Source organism: Artemia sp. Qi Xiang Cuo, chromosome 4, assembly GCF_049724085.1.
Source record: "Artemia sp. Qi Xiang Cuo chromosome 4, ASM4972408v1, whole genome shotgun sequence".
Classification (NCBI taxonomy): Eukaryota; Metazoa; Arthropoda; class Branchiopoda; order Anostraca; family Artemiidae; genus Artemia; species Artemia sp. Qi Xiang Cuo.
The window spans coordinates 11830082-11853742 of NC_142797.1; the positions used below are offsets into that span (position 1 = coordinate 11830082).

Below are 23661 nucleotides of genomic sequence, written 5' to 3' on the forward strand. Positions count from 1 at the left end.
ATGTAATTAAGAATACTGTTTTGTATGGCCTGTCTTTTGGCTTATAATAAATTATTATTATTATTCTATAATTTCTGTCGCTTAACTACAGGAAGTTCAATTTTCGTGGAATTTTAAAGATAAATTTTTCCAAGAAATACAAGATTAAGAATACGGAATTAAAATGGGAAGGGAAGAAGAGAGGAATACTAGCGTCATTGCTCGACATCAACAGAACTTGTCATCAATATCAATAGAAGCTTTTCGAAAGCTGTTTTCTACACTATTAGTCGTCACACAGACAAAAGTACCAGTGTCATCTTTGGTAATACCTTCTAAGACATATCGATCAATATACGCATCATCGTCTGCTCTTGCAGAGGCTCGACCAGCTGGAATTACACGGTATCTCCATTTTCCAAACTAAAAACAGGATATCTTATAAAATCGTGAAAACAATATATTAGTCATAATCTTTCATAGACGCATCGAAATATTTAATTGCTATGCCTCCTTTTAAAGCAACTTATATTCACTTGCGTATAAAAAGCTCATATTGAATTGCTATGCCTCCCGAAACAACCCCTCCAATTCAATTGTTACAGACATTCAATCTAGAAAAGCTATCCTTCCTCTGTTATCCGTCTGAAACAAAACACGTTCCTTTACCCTGATTAAAGGCAACGTTACCATTAACAGAAACACCAAAAAAAACACCGTCCTTCAGTCCGTTACCTTAAGAATAGTTTTGAATCTAAGTTACCTTCCAATGCTTAAATAAAAAAACAAGTTTTTTTAACTGAAAGTAATGGCGTTAAGGAGGGGACAGCCCCTCTCACATACGGAATAATTTCTGTTAGTTTTAAGTTTTAATGTCGCTCCTTACTTTCAGTTAAAAAAAAAAACACTTGTTTTTTAATTTAATTTCTGCACGTTTTTAAATTAATGCAGGTTTTGATTTCGACTCACCGTATATGATTAATTAAACCGAAATTTTTATATTAATTTTCCTTTATTTGGCTAAATTGCTATATCGAAAGTCGTTTAATTTTATTTAGAAACTTTTTTATTAGTAATAAATGTACGTAACTTACGAATTAACTTACGTAACGAACTTCTATATTCGTATATTTTTATTACGTATATTAGGGGGGTTCTCCCCACTAGAAAATACCTCGTTCTTTACGCTTAAGTTCGTTTTTTCCCCAACTCTTTAAGAATAACCTTTTAAAAGGGCCGTTAATTAGAATAAATAGTTCTTATGAAAGTACAAAGAAAACTTTAGCGTAAAGAGCGAGGTTTTGACTAGGGGGTGAACCCAATCATCGTTTCAAGTTATTATGTTTAAAAGTTTTCAGTTGAAACGTTTTTAAGTTGAAAACTTGTTTTTTTATTTAATTTCTGATGGTTTTCTTAAATAATGCTGGGAAATCAGGCACCCCCTTAATAGCAATCTCCCTTCTCCCATGAAAACTACCTCAATAGAAAGATCCTCACACGTAACCCCCATCCCCCCCACTACCAGAAAAAAATCCTCCCTGAAAACGTCTATATACTTCCCATAATAAGCAATGTGTTATGTAACATTGAGCAAAGCTCATAACTTGCAACCCTTCCTCCGGGGACTGTGGGGGATTAAGTCATCCTCAAAGACAGTTATTATATTTGTCGACCATGCTGAACAAAATAGGTATCTCAAAATTTTGATTGGGTAACTTTGGGAAGAAATGAGCGTGGGAGGGGGCCTTGTTGCCCTCGTTTTCTTTGGTCACTTAAAAAGAACACTACAACTTTTAATTTCCGTTCGAATCAGCCCTTCCGTGATATTCTATGACCACTGGGTCGATAAAGTCACCCCTGGGAAGAAAAAAAAAAACAAGAAACAAAAAAAAAAAAAAAAAAAACAAAAAAAACACGCATACGTGATATTTCTTCAGGCAAAAAAAAATACAAAATTCCACATTTTTGCAGATAAGAACTTGAAACCTCTACAGTACGCTTCTCTGATACGCTGAAACTGATGGCGTGCTTTTCATTAAGGTTTAATGACTCTTAGGGGGTGTTTTCCCCTTTTTCGAAAATAAGGCGAATTGTCTCAGGCGCGTAACTTTTGATTAGTAAGACTAAACTGGATGAAACCTAAATATTTGTAATCAGCATAAAAATCTGATTCTTTTGATTTATCTATTGGTATCAAAACTCCTTTTTATAGAGTTTTGGTTACTATTGAGCCGGGTCGCTCCTTACTTACAGTTCGTTACCACGAACTCTAACGCAGGATTTTATGTATATTTGTCTGTGTGTGTGTGGAGTGGGGTCGATGGACAAACCAATGCATTAAAACATTAAAAGAAAAACCAAGAAATAAAATTATGGAAAGGAAATATATGAAATTATGGAAAATATTGTAAATGTAAGACTGTGGATCAATCCTCTTTATACGCAACAGCTTCGTGGCTTAATTATTTGACATACAAAAAAACTTGTTTCTGTTTTTCGAGTCCCCATCCCCAAAACAGCCGAAAAACATTCCCCAGATCCTCGAAGAAAAATTATCTGTGCATACTGACTTTCTATGCACACTTTTTAACACAATTTAACTATTTGCATCTTGTATTTTTATTCTCTTTTTGTTCATGTCCTTTTGTTTGAGATGAACAAACATGAACTAAATTTGATTTACCCCATTATCCTTATCTTTATTTCGTATCATTTTATATACACCTATTTCACAGACATTAAACATACCATTGCAACGCTACGAATGCCTTTTCTTTTTTTAAATGTCTATTCTAAGTAAATACATTCCATTAAGATTTCGCGCATTATGGGATGCTAAATAAGCACCACGCCAATTCGAAAAAATGCAAACACATCAAGTTGCTCCTATCTTAACGCCGTGTCGTCTCATTATTTATGACTTTTGGCACTTACCACACCCTCAAACGCTCCATAAACTACTGCCACACACTGGTTTATATATTTCTGGCCTTGTTTTAAGTATTTAGAGAAAAACTTTATTGTCATTTAATGACATAGGGTAAAAGACGATTAAGGCGGGATTATATTTTAAATTGAATTTTCTCTAGCTGTGATAACCTTTTTAGGGATTTTTAACATGTTCAAGTTTATTAGCCGAAAAAATGTGTGCCATTAGAAAGTTTTATTCACCAATATTTTGCTGAAGATGGTCACTTGGGGCTTAGTGAAGAGTACTTTAGGAGTTAGATACAGAAAAATATGTTTAAAAAGACAACAACATTTCATGGTAGATTTATTAGCAATTAAGAATAAATGAAAAATTTCACAAGCCGTAAATTTTAATACTTTTTTTTACTGCAAAGGTAAATACTTGAATTTGTAAAAAGGTGGAATTCTTTGTGTCACTACAGGCACTTAGGGTATCAAGAAAGAGCCGTCAATCGTTCCTCTGATTTGCTCCTGCGGCGATATCCCCCTGTTGATGTTGCGGGGTCTTACGGGTACGTAAATGGATCTAATAATACGAGTATACTTGCTAAAGGGTAAAACTAATGGAAAATGATTAAATGGTTAAAAAAAAGGCAATAGTATGTTAAGGTCATTATTCAAGGAGTAAATAAAAATTTAAAACACTTCCTCAAGTGCTGCAAAAACTGTAAACTTTTTTGGGGCATTACTGCATTTCACTTGCTTGGTTTTATCAAATCATTCAAATTTAAAATAGATAATCTTATTTTCATAAATAAGCATGGGTGTTACGTGTTAGTGGAGAAAACTTAAGGAGTTATTACCACCTCTACTACTCCTAAAAATTCACTGCAGCATCAATCCGCCTGAGACCAATATAGCTTCTCACGCTCCTCCACCAAAATAATTTCCTTCAGATCCTTACTTTTGGCCTCTTTCCATTTCATTTTGGGACTAACTGCTTTTCGGTTTGCCCCAGATGGATGACCAAAATGAGCAATTCTTGGCAATCTGCCATCCTTCATTCGTAAAACGCATCACACACATCGCAAAATTTCTTTTATTGTAGTTCTAGAAAGTGATATAGAACCACTTTTTTCCTACAGCTTGTTATTCGACATACGAACACTCTAACGGGTGCCTAGAAACATCCAGAAACAATTCATTTGGAAAAGATTTAACAATTATTCCTCTGCCGTTTGATGCGTCAAACTTTCAGAAACATGACTGTCCACTATCATTGCCGCAGCCTACAATATTCGGATCTTGATTCGGAGACACCATATTTTTCCAATATTTTTTCAACTGTGAACATACCTCCTAGGCCTTAGCTATTCAACTTTTTACGCCTTCGCTGTATCCACTATCTTTACTGTTAATACTACCATGTAACTAAAGCTGTCTACCCTGTTACCTCCTCGGGGTAATGTTGATCGATCTCCTCGTTACCCAATATCAACTTTTCATCATCATTTATTTCTAATCTAAGTGACTTGAAGAACTACGAGTCATATACAGAAAAATACATAAATACCGAAATTAATCTAATACCGAAAAATAATCGCATTTTGGAGCGATTTAAGCATCTGTAATCAGCTTTGCAAGACCGTTTTATTTTTCAACGATTTTTTCTGCTTTAACGAAAACTAAGTGAATATAATCAATTCACCTATGTTGGAATACACTAACTATAACATGTTGAACCCCTATCTTTGCCTGGTCACTATTTAACGTCTCAGAGTCGCCTCCACTTCATTACTAACTACCTTGCTGTCTCGGCTCCCCAGTAACTTAATCCCCGTTTCGTTTAACTAAACCCCGTTCAACTAACCCCATTTGAGTCAATCCACCTACTACTCAACCCCCATTCAATTTAAGCCCCGTCTAACTCAACCCCCTTCAACTCAGCCTCAAACCATTCAACCATGGGAAGTTCAAAGCTCATGCAACTCAACCATCATTCACCTTGATCACCGTGCTATTGACCCGTAATTTAACTCAGCCCAACTATTTTTAACATAATGTCTACCACAAAATTTTTATCTGATACATTTAGGGCGTGGAGGGGGGGGGGCTAGTTGCCCTCCAATTACTTTTGACTCTTAAAAAGTGAACAAGAACTTTCAATTTCCATTCAAATGAACCCACTACGAAGTTTATACAAGCATCCCTTTCATAAGAAACGACATATGCCCCCAGAGCATTACTTACAACGCCTGCCTCCGGGCAATGGTGGGGGGGGGGGTTGCGTCAAAACAGGAGTTTTTATTATCTGGTATTTGAATTATTTTTAATGAAATGGCTATTTAAAAAATTTTATCGGATTTTATCGGATTGGGAGAAAAAGAGTGTGTGTGGACGGGATGGGTTGGGGCTAGTTGCCCTCGGATATCTTTTGACTCTTAAAAAGTGAAGTAGAACTTTCAATTTTGAATCAAATGAGCCCTCTCTGATGTTTATACGAGCATCCCTTTCATAAGAACCATACAAGACCCCAGAATAACACTTACAACGCCTACCCCCCGGCCCTGGGGGGTTGTGTTGACACCGTAGTTTTGTTATCTAATTTTTGAACAATTTTTCAAAAACTGGCTAACTCTAAATTTGTAGCGGATTTATATGGGGGAAAAGGGCATGGGGGCATAACTTACAACGCCTACCCCGAGCCCTGGGGCTATATTGACACCGGAGTTTTGTTATCTGGACTCTGAACTATTTTTAACAAAATCCCTAACTCAAAATTTTTATCTGATGCATTTAGGGCGTGGAGGGGGGGGGGGGCTCGTTGCCCTTAAATCTCTTGAATCTTAAAAAGTGAACTAGAATTTTCAATTTCCAAACAAATGAGCACTCTATGAAGTTTATACGAGCATCCCTGTCATAAGAACCATACATGCCCTTAGGGCATAACTTAGAACGCCTTCTCCTGGGCCCTGGGGGGGCTGTATTGACAACGGAGTTTTTCTTATCCGACCTTTGAACAATTTTTTTTAACAAAATGTCTATCTCAAAATTGTCATCAGATGGGTCTGGAAAAAGAAGGCATGGGGGGAGGGGACTAGTTGCCCTTTGATCTCTTTTGACTATTGAAAAATGAACTCGAACTTTCAATTTCCAATCAAATGAGCCCTCTGTGAAGTTTATACGAGTATCCTTTTCATAAGAACCATATATGCCCCAGGGCACAACTTACAACACCTGCCCCCAAGCCCTGGGGGGTTGTGTTGACACCTGAGTTTTTGTTATCTTACTTTTGAACAATTTTTAACTTAATGGCTATCTCAAAATTTTATCGGATGCATTCGGGAAAAAAGGGGCGTGGGCAGAGCTAGTTGCCCTCCAATCTCTTTTGACTCTGAAAGACTGAACTAGAACTTTCAATTTTCAATCAAATTAGCCCTCTCTGAAGTTTTTACGAGCATCCCTTCCATAAAAACCATATATTCCCCCAGGGCATAACTTACAACGCCTTCCTTCTGGCCCTGGGGGGATGTGTTGACCCCGGAGTTTCCATTATATAGCATTTGAACTATTTTTAAAGAAAATGGCTTTCTCAAAGTTCTTATCAGAAGGGTTTGAGAAAAAAGGGCATGGAGGGGCTGGCAAGGTTCCCTCCAATATCTTATGACTCTTAAAAAGTTAACTAGAACCTTAAATTTCCAATCAACCTTCTTTGAAGTTTCTAGAGCATCCCTTCCATAAGAACCATATATGCCCCCATGGCATAAGTTACAACGCCTGCCCCCGGGCCCTTGGGGGCTGTGTCGACACCGGAGTTTTAGTTATATTTTTAACAAAATAGCTATCTCGAAATTTTTATCGGATACATTTACAAAAAAAAGGGCGGGGGGGGGGGGACTGGTTACCCTCCAATATCTTTTGACGCTTAAAAAGTGAACTACAACTTTCAATTTCTAATCAAATAAGCCTTCTCTGAAGTTTATACGAGCATTCCTTCCATAAAAACCATATATGTCCCAGGGGATAACTTATAACCTTTGCCCTGAAGACACTTGGGGGGGGGGGGGAGAAGTATCCTGCTCAAAGGTATAATTTCCAGAACTTTCAACTACGTTGAACCAAATGGCTATCTCAAAGTTTTTATTGGATGTGTTTGGGGAAATGGTGGGCGTGGAAGGGGTGTTCCAATGCCTTCCAATTACTTTCGACTATTAAAAAGGGCACTAGCCATTTAAATTTCTAATCGAATGAGCCCTTTTTTAAGTTTCTACGACAACGCGTTCTATAAAAAACCTTATAAGCCCCCAGGGCAAAACTTACTACCCTTGCCCTGAGGACTGTGAGGGTGGAGGTTTTTATCCTCAAAGACCTAATTTCCAGAATTTTCAACCACGTTGACAAAATGGCTATCTTAAAATTTTGATTGGATTTGTTTGGGGAAAAGGTGAGCGTGAGAGGGGGGAATACGCAACGCATTCTAAAAAAACCTTATATGCCCCCAGGGCATAACTTACAACCCTTGCCCTGAGGGTTTTGGGGGTGGGGGTTTTAATACTCAAAGACATAATTTCCAGAATTTTCAACCACGTTGAAAAAATGGCTATCTTAAAATTTTGATTGGATTTGTTTGGGGAAAAGGTGAGCGTGAGTAGGGGGTTATTGGCCCTCCAATCACTTTTGACTGTTAAAAAGGGCACTAGCCCTTTGAATTCCCTATCGAATGAGCCCTTTTTGTAGTTTCTACGACAAAGCTTTCAATCAAAAGCTTATATGACCCCAGGGTATAACTTACAACCCTTGCCCTGAGGGCTGTGGGGGAGTGTCCTCCTCGAAAATATCATTTCTATGGAAATTAATTAAGTATAACAAAATTGATATCGCAAAAGTTTGATTCGATGTGTTTGGGGAAATGATGGGCGTGGAAGGGGTGTTCGTTGCCTTCCAATCACTTTTGACCCTTAAAAAGGGCACTAGAACTCTCGATTTTCAATCGAATGAGCCCCCTTTGAAATTTTTACGACGACCCCTTCCATATGAAGTGTCTCTTGCGAAAAAAGTTATAATAAAACATTGGATCCGTATGGCCTTTACTATAGGCAAAGCTATAGCATTGCCTCTGATCGCTGATCAAAGTTTATGTTATTTGTACCTTTCATTTATGTTATTTTACTATGTTCATGGCCGTATATTTGGCTTTAAAATACACTTCTCTATCTACCTATCTAATATGCGGAATACTTGTACCAAACATATTTTGCATGCAGACCCTCTATATTTTACTCCCCCCCCCCCCTAATATGCAAATCTATAGCCCAAATTTATTTCTAAAGTAACGAAGAAACTAACGAAAAAACTGGTGTGTTCTCGAATTTTACACAGCGTAAACTTGAGTGAGTGGCGCATAGTACAAAAGTACCAAAATTCCTTCCCCCTACGGAAATAAAAAAATAAAACTCAAATAAAATCCTTAAATTTGGAAAGCCTTATTTTCCACAGGGGGTATTTTCTGGGTTGTATTTACCGGGGAGAGTTATTTTCCGTTGTAGGGAGGTATTTTCCGCGGGGAGTGGGTGTTTTCAGTTTTTTTTTCCGGGGGGGGGGGGGATTTTCCCAGTTTTTTTCCGGGGGGAGGGTATTTTCTACAAGGGGGATTTTAGGGAGGATAGTTTCCGGGGGGGGGGGATTTTCCACAGAGGGAACTTTCCCAGGGGGTATTTTCCGGGGGAGGGGGTAGTTCCAGGGGGTACTTTACGTGGTGGGGGGGGGGTATTTTCCGTTTTTTTTTTAGAGGGGGGGGGTAATCGCCTGGGGAGTAAACACCTATGACCATCTTCACTTATGTTTGACAAAGAAAAACATGGCTACTGACAATGGTGGGAAAACATAATGATATCTACAACTACTACATTTCTTTAGGAATGTGTGACTCAATAATAAAAAAGAAAATTGTCGAATTACTATCAGTACAGGCACACCAAATTTATTTTCACATAACAATTCTGGAATTGACGATGTCACGATATTTGACAAGGGTTTGTGATCCTATCATTATATTTTAATAGGTTTATTTTGCAACCATGTAGACGAAGTAGTTGACAAACATATTAAGTTTGTCCGACCCTTTCCCGAATTTTTTTTTTCAACTGAAAGTAAGGATCAATATTAAATCTTAAAACGAGCAGAAATTATTCCTTATACGAGGGAGTCGCCCTTTCCTTAACACCTTGCTCTTCACGCCAAAGTTTTTTGGTATTTTTAAATAAGTTACTTATTATTCCAAGTAAATGACCCTTGTGTTTCAAGAGTCGTTTTTATAGAATTGGGACAAAATTTAAACTTTAGCGTAAGTAGCAAGGTGTTGAAGAGGAGGCAACTCCCTTTTAAGTAGTATTGATACAATGCTTACAACGGGGCAGGTAGCCAATGTAGCTATAGCGATTACAAGCAGGGTGTCTCCCTATATAGCTATAACGATTATAAGCGGGGTGTCTCCCATATAGCTATAACAGTTTCAAGCGGACAGTACTCCCGCCAATACACGCAGACAGTGTAATGACCGGAATTCAACCACCGTGAAAATTCGTGCTCTGTTCAAAGTGCGTGATGTTTCCTTTGTATGAAATTGTGAAATTCTTTCTGTAATTTAATTTGTTTACTTAATTTACATAAATTAATTTATTATTAATTAATTTACATAATTACATTAATTATTTTTTTACATTTATTAATTAATTAATTTACGATTTTTTAAATTCTAATTATCTTCCCATTGATTTTTATGAAATTTGTGTTTGATGTAGGAATCGAACGTGAGACCCGTGATTTCCTAAGGTAAAAGAACGACACGTTAATCGACTGAACCAACAAGCCATTGAACATATTATGATTTTAGAAATACATCCAATACATTGTTTCTGGGACATTGCCCAACTGCTGTTAAGCGTCACAATATCGTAACAGGTTCATTCCATTGAACTGGAACAAGTTCAAGCACATTCGATTTATCAATTGGATTTTTGATAGGTGTTAAAAGTGACCTTGTTTCGGGGCATTTTTATGGAATCATCGTGAGAATATTCATACCAAGATGATTTGAGATGCATACTAGACAAACAATTTCTTATGATACTTGGGCCCCAAGTCCTACCCCTATCCCTCCACCCTCCCTCCAAACCCCCCTCCTTTAGAATGTCTATTAAAACATCGGAGATGTAAGAAAAGGAATTTGCACACATTATATGTTGGATAGATAGGTTAACATAGAGAAAATCTAAGTTTAAGAATGAATAAATTCTCTATCAACGTCTATTGACAAATGCTTGGGATAGCTTTAACGGAATCTAAGTATTAGAGTGAATAAATTCTTTATCAATGTCTTTTGACAGATATGTTTGATAACACTGACATAATTTAAGTATCAATTTGAACAAATTCTTTATTAACATTCTTTATCGATATCATTTGTCGGATACGTCGGATAACATTGACAAAATCTATGTATTAGAATGAATAAATTCTTTATCATCAGCCGTTGTTGGATTTGTCATTACGAAAAAAAATGTAAGTAAGTAACAAACTCTTTCTTGAATTCACCTCTTGCATACACAATACAGAAATTATAAAAAAAATAATTAGGCATTGAGATAGGCAAACATCCGCCCAGACACATAAACTGAGGAAGTGGGAGGGATAAAAACACACATAAATGTAAGGATTCTGACACACAAACCAACAAAGACAGGCATTGAGATAGGCAAACACCCGCCCAGACACATAAGTAGAGAAAGTGAAAGAGACAAAAACACATATAAATATATAGATTCTGACATACAAATCGACAAAGACAGTCACTGAGATAAGCAAACATCCGCTCAGACACATAGGCAAGGAGAGAAAGAGAGAAAAAAACACAGGAAAATATATTGATTCAGGCATACACACTGACAAAGACAGGCATTGAGATAGGCAAACGCCCGCCCAGACACATAAGCAGAGGAAGTGAAGGAGACAAAAAACACATATAAATATATGGATTCCGACATACAAACCGACAAAAACAGGCATTGAGATTGGCAAACATACACCCAGACACATGTAATGGGGGGGGGGTTTGTTAATAATAAAAAAATCAATAGTCCAAGGAAAGGGAAGTTTTCAAAAAAGTGGGTTTGTTCTTCTACTATAAGTTATTTCTATGTATAGGAGTTTTAAATTAATTAGTGCAAAGGAAATTTTCAGTTAATCTCATATTCGACGGTTCGTGATCTGCATACCTAAATGGAGGCGGAACTTCGTGTGTAGGGAGCTTAAATTAACAGTGCAAATGGGGAGCTCGCATTAACTGCCATACTGAGTCGAAATCAGATTGAATAGATTCTGGTTCCCTTGAGAGCGAGTGGAGCACACAAGGACAATCTATCTTGAGAAATACTAGCATAAAGAGAATAAAATAAGAAAGTTATGCATTTATTTACTCACATAACTAGAACAGAGCTTCGGTATATCAAAAGACTTGTAGTAAAATACACTATGCTAAAACTGCTCACTGGTAATAGAAATAACGTTCAGTACTACTGTCTATTAAATTCACTTAAGATATAGATTGAAATGAGTCTACAATAAAACTGGCCCGAGTCTCAAGTAAGACTCTCATAAGATTCAAACAAGATTCACGTAAAACTGAAAAAAAGACTGAAATCAGACTGTTCCAAGACTAACTCCAAATTGCTAAGTTCGAGAATACTATACTCTGAGATTTTAGCCGAAGGTTACACTCGGGCGTTGCTAAAGAGCGTATTATACTGATCCTATTGGTCCTCTATTACAATTGGACAGTGCTGTACCAATCAGCTATTCGATTTTAACTAACTTTTGATACGATTTATTACTCTTTAAAACTTCACTTTGGAATTTTTCTTAGCTGAACAAAGTTTTTACCCTATGATTAAAGCAAGCTACATAGTCTTACATTGTATCTCAAGAAAATGTTTTTAAAGCTTTAACTTGTAATTACAGCGGAATATTTAGTTTTACTTTTGTATCTCGAGAAAATGTTTTTAAGGTTTATACCTTGTAATTATAGCGGAATATTTAGTTTTACTTTTGTATCTCTAGAAAATGTTTTTAAGGTTTATACCTTGTAATTATAGCGGAATATTTAGTTTTACTTTTGTATCTCAAGAAAATGCTTTTAAGGTTTATACCTTGTAATTATGGCGGAATACATATTTATTGCTGCTGCTTTTTTTTTTGTGGGAAAGATTCTTTTCATAGTTACAATTGTAATAAAATGTTTCGCTACTTTTTAAATTTGACAATTAAGTGTTACTTGAATTCTTTGGGTTTGTCTTCTGGGCAATTTTATTTTTACTTGGAAAATTTCAGGGTCTTGGAAATTGATTCCATTTCATATCATCTTTCCCGTTCTTAACGATGTCCTCATCGTTGTGTTACCCTGCTCTTTCTACTTTTTCACATTTTGATTTTGCTTTCCTCTTTTTATTTTTTTTGACTTGGTACTTGTTACTTGAATTAACTTATCTTTGGTAAGATATATTTTTTTTTTCATGTTCCCGATTGTTTTACTAGACTACATGTATTACATCACCTTAAAGTCCACCACCTATACACTCTATTTGACGAAAGAGTCAAAGAGTTTCTATTGACTCACACATTTGATTATATGATTATGTAATAATTATTATTCCCTCCACCTGACACTAAAATTCCTTCACCTGATATGCTAATATTTCTACATGGTTCTAACTAAATAAGTACTGCCTTTGCGACTATTTTATCACTTAAAATGGTACATATTTGCTTTTTCTCTAAACTCAACTATGCTTCCACCTGACACTATAATGATACGATACGTAACTGATTCTAATTGGTTCTACATGGTTCTAACTAATTGAGTTCTGCCTTTGCGACTATTCTATCACTTAAAAACCATGTAGCCAACCATGTAACTATTTTAATTATTTCATAATCATTATTATACCTTAAACTACTATAACCACTTTGAAAACATATTACTATCAAATAATCATTTATTTCATAATTACTGATAAATTTCATATGAGAACACATTTGCAGATACGGTGCGTGAATACCTTCAACCACTGGTTAAGGGAAACGCCGAAACAAGCAACCATACGGTATGTTGCTTATATTAAACCTACAATCTAGTATAATCAATTAAAAAAAAGAAAGAAAATAAATTAACCATCATGAGGTACCCAAGCCTTCAACAATTAAATAATCGTAGAATAGAAAATGTAAACTCATGGAATCTTAATAAAAGACATAGTGTAGATAACATTAATGATTCATTAAAAGAATGGGGAGTTATCGAAAATTCATTAAGAGAAATGGAACTTATCAGAGCAGTAGAAAATCTCGAATGTCCAAAACTATATAATCTTCTGAAATCTCAAATGACAATGTTGGAACCAAGAATGATCCTAAGATTAACGGCAAGCTTAGTGCATTATAACTTTAGTGCACAAGCAATGACAAGAACACTAGAGCACACTAGACTAAGTGCCAACCTAGCCTTTCGAATTTTAATACAACATATTCCAACAACAAAGCATAGCTCATTGTCTAATTATATCGCCGACAATATTTGGTACGATCAAGACGATAACAAAATAACTACAATTTGGCCCATAAAATTTCTCTCCATACTAATAGACCAAGGACACATGTTAAAAGGTGAAAGCTTCCTTAAGGCCTTATACGTCAACTGTGTAAATAACACGTATCTAAATCCGATAAACCCTTCAAGGGGATACGCCATTTTTCAAGTTACCCCAAAAGAATATAAGGACATAAAGAAAATAACCCTGAATTTCTTCCAAGAAGACGAAAACTTTGGAAGAAAAACATTCCCTGGTTTAGACATAATCGTGGGTGAGCAACTATGATGCTGCCAATCACATGTAAACTTAATTTTCTCCGTAGTAAAAATAATAAGTGACCCATTGTCTTTATCGCAGTTGTGCCGGAAAGTCATTCGACAAAATATTCGAAGGAATGACATAACTGCCACTCTGGAGGGCCTGTGCCTCCCAAACCGACTATTAGTGTATTTAATGTACTTAAACCCACCTGAAGGCGGAAAAAATAGTATAATACTTGAACTCAAGTTTCTCGGCTGAAATGTTTCGTCATGGGAAAATTATCGACTTCTCAATATGCTTACATCCCCAAGCTCAAAGACGGCACTGCCAGATGATGCACCCATATTCAAATTAAAACTTAATTTTAGTGGAAGAAACAGTATATATAAGTAATTTCGTTGAAATAAATAATAATAGAACCCTCTGATGTTACCTGAAGTGTTATGTCTATGATAATCGATTATTATTGTTAATAAAGAAAAACAGTGCGTTGCAAGAATAAACCAGTAGTGTATAAATATTTATAAAACTACGAAGTAGAGTAAATGTCACGGAATCTAAATACATTGTTCGTATATTGAAAAGAGAAGGTAGTTCCTTGAAAGTCTCTACAATTTTAAGCCTTTATAAAATTCGTTAAACTCGACCGCAAAGTCGTTAAATTAGAGTACGGAACTTTAGGGAATCAAATTACGTTCGAATACACAAATAGCCAGGTGCAAGGTGGCACCGGTGAAAAAGTAGTTCAACTTCGACCTGAGGTTACTTTGTTTTCCACTCAAAGTAATTATTCATTATTGGTTAATATGGAGCTTTAGATGACTCGAATTACGGTCGAACGAATAAGTACCCGATGTATTGAGGAAATGCCGGTGAAAAAGTAGTTTGACCTCGACCTAGAGTGTACCATGATCATAACTAATCTTGAAAAAAAAAATTAACTAGACAAAGATCAATAGAAACTACCTTTCATTTCAGAACAATGGCCAAAGCAGTTATTGATACAGATTTCATTTGTAAAAATCACGCGAAACAAAATGTTATATACTCGGCGGCAATCATCATCGTGAATAAATCAGGGGAAGAAGTTTTTGCGAAAAAGTGGGATGTCAAATACGACTTAAGGGAATACAACATAGGATCATATCATAATTAGCACCTTGTTTAATTCCCTGAAAGAAGAAAAAAGAACAAATAATAGGAATCAAAGTTCTCGTTCGATTATCAATCATAAGAAGTTCTTCTGTATTATGTCTAATGAAATATTAATTCCAGTTATAAACAGCAAAAAGGATGTGGATAACAAATGTCATAACAATCTTCATTTCCCAAACGATAGCCCAAGATGTCGTAAAACATAGAATAATCTTCAAACATGAGAATTCGTTACTTGCAAGCCACAATGCCTGGAAAATATTTCTGAAACTGGATCCCAAACCGTTTGAAACCCTATTTCAAAAGTAATGAGACTAGAGAAAAACACCAATGAATCAAAGGACTCTATATTCCAATTCTTATAATCAGACAAAAGCTTGCAGACCACGAAAGACATGCATCACAAGGAAAATACAGGAAATCTACCCCCCATTCTTCCTAAACTAAAGTCAAAATTCAGAGTGGAAGACTTTGACAAGAAAATGGCAGAAATCGATAAAGCTCTTGGGACTAACAACAGAGGAAACAGAAGAAAAAGAGAATTAAGTAATGCGGACGGATCTATAAGCGAATATACTACGACAAAATATACCACAGGTTTCTTCTTGGCAACTCCCAAAAAAACTAAACTATACAACGGAAATTATACCATTCTTAATGAGTTACCGACCCTATGGACTTTTCTCCAGAACCTACGTCAAAATAATGCCGAACAAAATTTTACAAATTAAATATTATCAAAACTCAAAAAGGAAAAGGACTACAGACCAATTATCAACCTAAAGGAATTAAAATTCTCAAATACACAACAAGACGACAAGAATAAGAATCCTACAGAAAGAAAAAGAAAAAACACCAAGACAACCACGCCTACATATGAGACCCCAGTAAGAGATATACAATCTTCAATGTCGGAAACTACGACGAGCACAGTCCCAGAAATGAGCGCACTTAGCAAGGAATCACCTAGAAATTTGACCATGCTAATTTATCTAAGACCAACGATACTTACAAAATGGACGTGGTCAACAGGGCCCACGTTTTACCGCACCCAGCCGATTGGTGTATTTACTATAGGCCTTAGAGCAAGACTCCCAGTAAGGCATACCGAGATACAAACGATAAAAGTACAAGCGATTCAACCAGAATAAAAGAAAAATAAAAATAAGAAAGATTAAGAAAATAATTACGCACATAAGAAATGTTGGACAATAGACGGTAAACGCACTTGTGCAAGATTAGAAATGGCCGACGAGCCGGCAAGGGAAGATATTGAACCATTACCTGAGCTAAATGAGAAAAACACTCTAAGAGTATCGATTCACCAATCCTTCTTAATGTTATATAGACGGAGACTGCAACCACTATTTGAATTATTCAATACAGAAATACAAAAGTTAAAACAGAGTACCACAAGAATGTTCGAGGTATTTTTTCGAAAAAGCAAATACCGCAGATCAGCTAGTCTAATACCAATCGTAGGAGAATTAGCCTCACGCTTATTTGGGTTCTCGACTAAAGAAGACCTAAATATCCTAAGGGAAAACGTAGGAAATCTAAATAATGCGTTAAACGTAACCTTACATGTTCAAACAACAAGCCAGTATAGCCAATAATCAGAAAGACAAAACTGAAGCTATTTCAAAAAAAATATCAAAGACAGTAAGCATAATGAATTATTTAAAAAATTAAGTAGATCGTGTGATTTCCGATTCAAGCCTCACCATGGTATCACTAGACATAGTGACAATGTCATTACTGAGCTTAGCAACTGATGTTAGCAAATTTGAATTTGCATTATTTGCCCTTACTGGAGGAACCTTATCATATGACCTCGTGGACCCTTCAAACCTAAAAAATATCCTAGATGAAATAAAAACGCATTTAACGTTCGGACTACATCTACCAACAGAACCAGAAGTAGCAAACTTATTCCACTATTACACCAAGCTAAAGGTTCACATCACAGAAATAAACGAACAACTATTCGCAGTAGTAACAATTCCATTTATAAATCAACAATCTATATACGACTTGTATAAAATTTCTGCATTTCCAGCCAATATAGGCAAAACTAATTCATTTATGACTATCACCCCCGAAGCGGAACACTTACTTGTTGATCAAGATAGGAGAAAATATGCCTTAGCAAATCCACAGGACCTTAAGGAATGCGTAGCATTCAAAAACCTAGTATGTCAACTAACCCTGCCCGTTTATAATGTAAAACCTGGATCCTGTATGTTAGATATATTTTTAAAAGAGACTCAACAAGAAGAAATCACCTATTCATGCGAGGCACTAGTAGGTAGTACTAAACGAGAAATATTTATTCATCTTAGAAATGACCTGTGGTTATTTTCTGTTCCGAAAGAAATAATTGGGACTTTCTCTTGTTATAATAACACAGAAATAATCGATCCAAGCTACAGAACCGAACTACTATTACAAGACGTGGGAACAATAGCCATAAAACAAGGATGTCGATTGTTAACGAAAGAAGCTACGGTACAAACACCACTGATAACCACAAGCACGAATATAATAAGCCCCAAGGTGGTCAATTTCAAACCAGTCAATTTATCATATACAATTCCTAATATCGAAAACGAAGAAGTGAAAACCGCAATATGGTCAAAAATAGAGAATGTCAAGGGAACCTTACCACTAACAAAAATAAGAGAAGCCTTGGACTCTCAAATTCCCCTATTTACTAATGAAGACCAAAGATTGACGTATGTAGAAAGTAGATACTGACTATTTTCAACAAATGTTTGGTGGTATATCCTCCTGACGGTAGGATTCGTATTCATGATCTCGTATTCTATAAGAATCATATTGAACCTAAATTACGGAAGAATTTTGAGAATGACGCGTAGAAAAAGAGCAAAGTCAGATCACATCGAGCCGAGTGAGATGCAAAACTTAAACTCGGAACTCCCTGATATCCCCTAAACAAAAAAAATTAAAGAAGCACATGATGGACCGAAAGAGCACAGAGATCCTCATTCTTGTCATTTCCAACCCCAAATTGATACTTACTGTTTGTGCAAACTCCTGCAGCGGAAGGACAACATTTCCTAAGCAGCCTGACCACGCAGGAACAGTAAAAAACTGAAAAATCATGGTAAATCGAGACCCCACATATAACCACGTAACCTACATCGCATGTAGTCTTATGATAAAAAATTAGATGCTAAAGTAGATGAGTGTCGAATAACATTTAAAATGTATTGAATATTAACGTGTGCCAAATGCACATACATACATGTATACACATAATTACCAAACATTGAAAATCTTATGTAATGCCATTTTTCGTAAACATAATCATTTTTCTTATGATTACTTAGATTGTCTCGTAGTAACCTAGTATTGCTGCAGTATGCAAGTAAAAGCATGAGAATTGCTTTTATTCATTTTATCTTTGAGTTTGAATATACCCATATTAATTGATATGATTAGTACGACTAATCACGACTATTATTTAAAAAAATAGTCCCCTTATAATAATGTATTATTGCCGTTCGTGTTTTAACTCATGTAATCATGAAGAGTATATGATTCTTCCCAGATATTTATATTTTAGGAAGCAGAGTAGGCAGTTAAGATTAGGTATTGGTGTAACAGCAAGCAACACAGATACAACCTAGTAGCATCTACTCTCATCATTCGTCAACCACTGATAAGTACTCACCGAGGAAACCCCTGAAGACAATGACCTGATGAAAATCCAAGTCATCCAAGCCTAGTACCAGGTAACACTACCCCAACCACTATCGGCGAACCAAGAACCCCATATATAGATATATATATATGAATTGATAATTACCTAGAGAACCACCCCGACCAGTCATGTCGTAAAACTTCACAAATATCCGTCAAATAACTATCCTTAGACGGCAATGTCCTTAAGATTTAATGTTTAGAACACCAAGAATAACCCTGGAGCCAGTTCTTCAAAAATTGTATATCTTAAGCCTCAAATCAAAGACAACATGTTAAACCAAGATGCCACGATCAAGTTTTGGACATACCAAATCATTATTAGATGTCACGAAACCAAACTATCCTCCATGAGAAGAGGGACCATCATAATCAATTTTGTGGGAAATATAAACTGTAAATTTGTCCCAAAATGAAGTGTTAAAAGAAGAGAACCAACCAGTCATTATCGTTTTAATCCCTCAATGATGATGTATCGTTATAACAAGAATCAAAGACAATGCATCGAACATAGAACCTGAGACAGAGTTTTAATCCATCCATAGTTACTCTTACATGTCATAACATAGCTCATGATCCAAATAAAGGAAGGACTGTACGTGAACAAATTACGGAAAACACAGACTGTACGAGTATTAGATTTTCCCGAGGATAAAAGTATCCAAGAAGTGATACCCAGCCCAGCGATCAAGATATCCATTACACACATAAGTAGAGGAAGTGAGAGAGACAAAAACATATTAATATATAGATTCTGACATACAAATCGACAAAGACAGACACTGAGATAGGCAAACATCCGCCCAGACACATAAGTGGCAAGAGTGAGAGAGACAGAAACATATGCAAATATATTGATTCTGACATACAAACCGACAAAGACAGGCATTGAGATAGGCAAACATCCGCCCAGACACATAAGCAGAGGATGTGAGAGAGACAAAAACACATATAAATGTAAGGATTCTGACACATAAACAACAAAGACAGGCATTGAGATAGGCAAAGACCTGCCCAGACACATAAGCAGAGGAAGTGAGGGAGACCAAAATACATATAAATATATGGATTCAGGCATACAAACCGAAAGAGACAGGTACTGAGATAAGCAAACACCCACCCAGACACAAAAGCAGAGGAAGTGAGAGAGACAAAAACACATATAAATGTAAGGATTCTGACACACAAAGCAACAATCACAGGCATTGTGATAGGCAAACATCCACCCAGACACATAGGCAAGGAGAGTGAGAGAGACAAAAACACATATAAATATATGGATTCAGGCATACAAACTGACAGAGACAGGCACTGAGATAAGCAAACACCCGCCCAGACACATAAGCAGAGGAAGTGAGAGAGACAAAAACACATATACATGTAAGGATTATGACATACAAAGCAACAATCACCATCATTGAGATAGACAAACATCTGCCTAGACAAATAGGCAAGGAAAGCGAGAGTGACAAAACACATATAAATATATAGATTCAGACATACAAAGGAACAATCACAGGTATTCAGATAGGCAAACACCCGCCCCAGATACATAAGTACAGAATGTGAAAGAGACAAAAACATATATAAATATATATATTCTGACATACAAATCGACAAAGACAGTCACTGAGATAAGCAAACATCCGCCCAGACACATAGGCAAGAAGAGTGAGAGAGACAAAAACAAATCCAAATATATTGATTCAGGCATACAAACCGACAGAGAAAGGCATTGAGATAGGCAAAAACCCACCCAGACACATAAGCAGAGGAAGTGAGGGAGACAAAAAACACATATAAATATATGGATTCTGACATACAAGCCGACAAAAACAGGCATTGAGATAGGCAAACATCCGCCCAGACACATAATCAGAGGAAGTGAGAGAGACAAAAACATATATAAATATATAGATTCTGACATACAAATCGACAAAGACAGTCACTGAGATAAGCAAACATGCGCCCAGACACATAGGCAAGGAGAGTGAGAGAGACAGAAACATATGCAAATATATTGATTCTGACATACAAACCGACAAGGACAGGCATTGAGATAGGCAGACATCCGCCCAGACACATAAGCAGAGGAAGTGAGAGAGACAAAAACACATATAAATGTAAGGATTCTGACACACAAACCAACAAAGACAGGCATTGAGATAGGCAAACACCTGCCCAGACACATAAGCAGAGGAAGTGAGGGAGTCAAAAACACATATATATATGGATTCAGGCATACGAACCAACAGAAACAGGTACTGAGATAAGCAAACACCCACCCAGACACATAAGCAGAGGAGGTGAGAGAGACAAAAACACATATAAATGTAAGGATTCTGACATACAAAGCAACAATCACAGGCATTGAGATAGGCAAACATCCGCCCAGACACATAGGCAAGGAGAGTGAGAGAGACAAAAACGCATATAAATATATGGATTCAGGCATACAAACTGACAGAGACAGGCACTGAGATAAGCAAACACCCGCCCAGACACATAAGTAGAGGAAGATAGAGAGACAAAAACACATATAAATGTAAGGATTCTGACATACAAAGCAACAATCACCATCATTGAGATGGGGGAGGGGGAAAAAGGTGGGGGGATGGGGGGGTTGGTGGGAGGGTGTAGAGGGGTTTGGAGGGAGGGTGGAGGGATAGGGGTAGGACTTGGGGCCGAAGTATCATAAGAAATTGTTTGTCTAGTATGCATCTCAAATCATCGTGGTATGCATATTCTCACGATGATGCCATAAAAATGCCCCGAAACAAGGTCACTTTTAACACCTATCAAAAATCCAATTGATAAATCGAATGTGCTTGAACTTGTTCCAGTTAACTGGAATGAACCTGTTACGATATTGTGACGCTTAACATCAGTTGGGCATTGTCCCAGAAAAAATGCATTGGATGTATTTCTAAAATCATAATATGGTAAATGGCTTGTTGGTTCAGTCGATTAACTTGTCGTTCTTTTACCTTAGGAAATCACGGGTCTCACGTTCGATTCCTACATCAAACACAAAATTCATAAAAATCAATGGGAAGATACATAGAATGTAAAAAATCATAAATTAATTAATAACAAATGTAAAAAAAAAATAATTAATGTAATTATGTAAATTAATTAATAATAAATTTATTTATGTAAATTAATTAAACAAATTAAATTACAGAAAGAATTTCACAATTTCATACAAAGGAAATGTCACACACTTTGAACAGAGCACGAATTTTCACGGTAGTTGAATTCCGGTCATTACACTGTCTGCTTGTATTGGCGGGAGTACTGTCCACTTGAAACTGTTATAGCTATATGGGAGACACCCCGCTTGTAATCGTTATAGCTATATAGGGAGATACCCGCTTGTAATCGTTATAGCTACATTGGCTACCTGCCCCGTTGTAAGCATTGTATCAATACTACTACTCTTTTATTCATAATAATTTCCGTTCGTTTTAAGTATTAATGTTGCTCCTTACTTTCACTTGAAAAAAAAGTTTCTTATTTAATTTCTGATCGTTTTTTAAATTATGCCAGGAAAGCTGGCTCCACCTCCATGAAAAAAATCACCTTCCCCACGGAAATTTCTTCAGGACAATTCAATCCTTGTGAAAATTTACCCCGGACAATTACCCTTAACACCTCCACGCGTAAAATTGAGTCAGTAAAGAGAAAGCAAGACATATAAAGAAATTTAGTACAGGAATTCTGGCAAATTCCCCCAGTGTATAATTTCTACTAAAAGCTCACCCCCTGAAAAAATTCTGTCCCACTGGAAAATTCTCCTCTTCCGAATCCTGCCCCCCCCCCGTAAAAATTTGTTCCGCCTTCCCACCCAAAAATGTATACATATTTCCCAAAATACAAATACTATGCAAATACTATACGTAAACAATGGGCAAATTTCATAACTTAAAGACCTTTCCCCAGGGGCTCTGGGGGGTTATGTTATCACCAAAGACATATTTATTTAGCCATTCAACTATTTTGAACAAAATAACAATCTCAGAAGTTTGATCGGGCGGTTTTTGGACAAAAAGTGGCGTGGGAGGGGTCCTAGTTGCCCTCCAATTTTTTCGGTCACTTAAAAAGAGCACTGGAAATTTTCATTTCCGATACAATGAGCCCTCTCCTGATGTTATAGACCCACTGGGTCGATGCGATCACCTCTGGGGAAAACAAACAAACAAACAAACAAAATAAATAAACATGCATCGGATATCTGTTTTCTGGCAAAAAGTACAAAATTCCACATTTTTGTAGATAGGAGCTTTAAACCCTTACTGTCGGGTTCCCTGATACGCTAGATCTGATGAAATGATTTTCATTGAGATTCTATAAATTTTAGGGGGTATTTTTCCCTTTTTTCGAAAATCAGGCAACTTTTCTGAGGCTCGTAGCCTTTGATAGAAATAACTAAACTTAATAAAACTTATATATTAAAATCAGCAAAAAAAATCAATTCCTTTGATATATCTATTGGCATCAAAATTCCGTTTCTTTTAGAGTTTCGGTTACTATTTAGCTGGGTCGCTCCGTACTTACAGCTCGTTACCACAAACTGTTTAATAGAACAAACGCTGCGTCACACTATGATCACATCTGTAGATAAAAGCCACGTTATATCTATGAGTATATTAAATAGCAAAAACAAATTTTTTCAACTGAAAGTGAGGAAAAACATTAAAACTTAAAACGAACAGAAATTATTACGTATATAAAGGGGGTTGCTCCCTCTTTAACACCTCGCTCTTTACGATAAAGTTTTTTAGTATTTAAAAAAACGTCTTATTGTTCTAATTAAACGGTTCTGGTGTTTCAGGAGTCATTATTAAGAAATTGGGAAACAATTCAAACTTAGTGTAAAGAGCGAGATATTGAGGAGGAGGCAAACCCCCTTATACGTAATAATTTCTGTTCGTTTTAAGTTTTAATGTTACTTCTAACTTTCAGTTGAAGAAACTTGTTTCTTTTT

General features: G+C 36.3%; 1 long non-coding RNA gene across 1 annotated transcript in view; it reads right to left on the reverse strand.

The window, feature by feature from the left end:
* The window catches only part of LOC148952783 (uncharacterized), a 65145-nt gene that overhangs the window by 1742 nt on the left and 39742 nt on the right, over positions 1-23661 (reverse strand). Inside the window, exon 2 of the long non-coding RNA XR_016141609.1 lies at positions 312-402. This is a non-coding gene — a long non-coding RNA (uncharacterized LOC148952783). The remainder of the gene's footprint in view (positions 1-311; positions 403-23661) is intronic.